The sequence below is a fragment of the Hippocampus zosterae genome, unplaced genomic scaffold (assembly GCF_025434085.1).
Source record: "Hippocampus zosterae strain Florida unplaced genomic scaffold, ASM2543408v3 HiC_scaffold_62, whole genome shotgun sequence".
NCBI classification, from domain to species: domain Eukaryota; kingdom Metazoa; phylum Chordata; class Actinopteri; order Syngnathiformes; family Syngnathidae; genus Hippocampus; species Hippocampus zosterae.
The window spans coordinates 110001-112500 of NW_026262961.1; positions in this window are offsets into that span (position 1 = coordinate 110001).

The following is a 2500-nucleotide window of genomic DNA, read 5'->3' on the forward strand; positions in this document are numbered from 1 at the left end:
CTCCCGGCCGACCCTTGGTACCTCCCGGCCGACCCCTGGTACCTCCTGGCCGACCCTTGGTACCTCCCGGCCGACCCTTGGTACCTCCCGGCCGACCCCTGGTACCCCCGCCCATTGAAATGAATGGGGGAATTTTTTTATTTTCCCAATTCGAACAAGAGGCCTCCTCCCCGGCCACGCTCGGCCTCCGGGCCGGGCCGGGGCTTCGCCCACGGTACCTCCGGCCCTTGGTACCTCCCGGCCGACCCCTGGTACCCCCGCCCATTGAAATGAATGGGGGAATTTTTTTATTTTCCCAATTCGACCAAGAGGCCTCCTCCCCGGCCACGCTCGGCCTCCGGGCCGGGCCGGGGCTTCGCCCACGGCCCCTCCGGCCCCCACCACCTCCGCGGGCCGTGTTCCAGCGCTATTCACCCCGGCCAAGAGCCCTCTTTCCCGGGCAAAGCTCCGCGGCCGAGCCGGCCCTGGCTTACCCCTGGTACCTCCCGGCCGACCCCTGGTACCTCCCGGCCGACCCCTGGTACCTCCCGGCCGACCCTTGGTACCTCCCGGCCGACCCTTGGTACCTCCCGGCCGACCCCTGGTACCCCCGCCCATTGAAATGAATGGGGGAATTTTTTTATTTTCCCAATTCGAACAAGAGGCCTCCTCCCCGGCCTCGCTCGGCCCCCGGGCCGGGCCGGGGCTTCGCCCACGGTGCCTCCGGCCCCCACCACCTCCGCGGGCCGCGTTCCAGCGCTATTCACCCCGGCCAAGAGGCCTCTTTCCCGGGCAAAGCTCCGCGGCCGAGCCGGCCCTGGCTTACCCCTGGTACCTCCAGCCCGACCCCTGGTACCTCCCGGCCCTCCCCTGGTACCCCCCGGCTTACCCCTGGTACCTCCCGGCCCACCCCTGGTACCTCCCGGCCCACCCCTGGTACCCCCGCCCATTGAAATGAATGGGGGAATTTTTTTATTTTCCCAATTCGACCAAGAGGCCTCTTCCCCGGCCTCGCTCGGCCCCCGGGCCGGGCCGGGGCTTCGCCCACGGTACCTCCGGCCCTTGGTACCTCCCGGCCGACCCCTGGTACCCCCGCCCATTGAAATGAATGGGGGAATTTTTTTATTTTCCCAATTCGACCAAGAGGCCTCCTCCCCGGCCACGCTCGGCCTCCGGGCCGGGCCGGGGCTTCGCCCACGGCCCCTCCGGCCCCCACCACCTCCGCGGGCCGTGTTCCAGCGCTATTCACCCCGGCCAAGAGCCCTCTTTCCCGGGCAAAGCTCCGCGGCCGAGCCGGCCCTGGCTTACCCCTGGTACCTCCAGGCCGACCCCTGGTACCTCCAGGCCGACCCCTGGTACCCCCCGGCTTACCCCTGGTACCTCCCGGCCCACCCCTGGTACCTCCCGGCCCACCCCTGGTACCCCCGCCCATTGAAATGAATGGGGGAATTTTTTTATTTTCCCAATTCGACCAAGAGGCCTCTTCCCCGGCCTCGCTCGGCCCCCGGGCCGGGCCGGGGCTTCGCCCACGGTGCCTCCGGCCCCCACCACCTCCGCGGGCCGCGTTCCAGCGCTATTCACCCCGGCCAAGAGGCCTCTTTCCCGGGCAAAGCTCCGCGGCCGAGCCGGCCCTGGCTTACCCCTGGTACCTCCAGCCCGACCCCTGGTACCTCCAGCCTTACCCCTGGTACCCCCCGGCCGACCCCTGGTACCCCCCGGCCGACCCCTGGTACCTCCAGGCCCACCCCTGGTACCGCCAGGCTTACCCTTGGTACCGCCGCCCATTGAAATGAATGGGGGAATTATTTTATTTTCCCAATCCGACCAAGAGACCTCTTCCCCGGCCACGCTCGGCCGCCGTACCCCCAGCCTTACCCCTGGTACCCCCCGGCCTACCCCTGGTACCGCCAGGCTTACCCCTGGTACCTCCAACGGTCTTTTGCCTACTACACCGCCGTCTGGCGGACACAAACGGTATGGCAGACCACCTCAGCCATTGAAATGAATGGGGGGATTTTTTTTTTATTTTCCCAATCCGCCCAAGACGCCCCCCCGCCGGCCACGCACGGCCACCTCGCCGGCGCTCTCCTCCGGTGCTCAAGATGACTTCCGCGGGCCGCGTTCCAACACATGTAATCCGACCAAGACGCCTCCCCGCCGGCCACGCACGGCCACCTCGCCGGCCCCTCTCCTCCGGTGCTCAAGATGACTTCCGCGGGCCGCGGTCCAACACATGTAATCCGACCAAGACGCCTCCCCGCCGGCCACGCTCGGCCACCTCACCGGCCCCTCTCCTCCGGTGCTCAAGATGACTTCCGCGGGCCGCGGTCCAACACATGTAATCCGACCAAGACGCCTCCCCGCCGGCCACGCTCGGCCACCTCACCGGCCCCTCTCCTCCGGTGCTCAAGATGACTTCCGCGGGCCGCGGTCCAACACTTTTAATCCGACCAAGACGCCCCCCCGCCGGCCACGCACGGCCACCTCACCGGCCCCTCTCCTCCGGTGCTCAAGATGACTT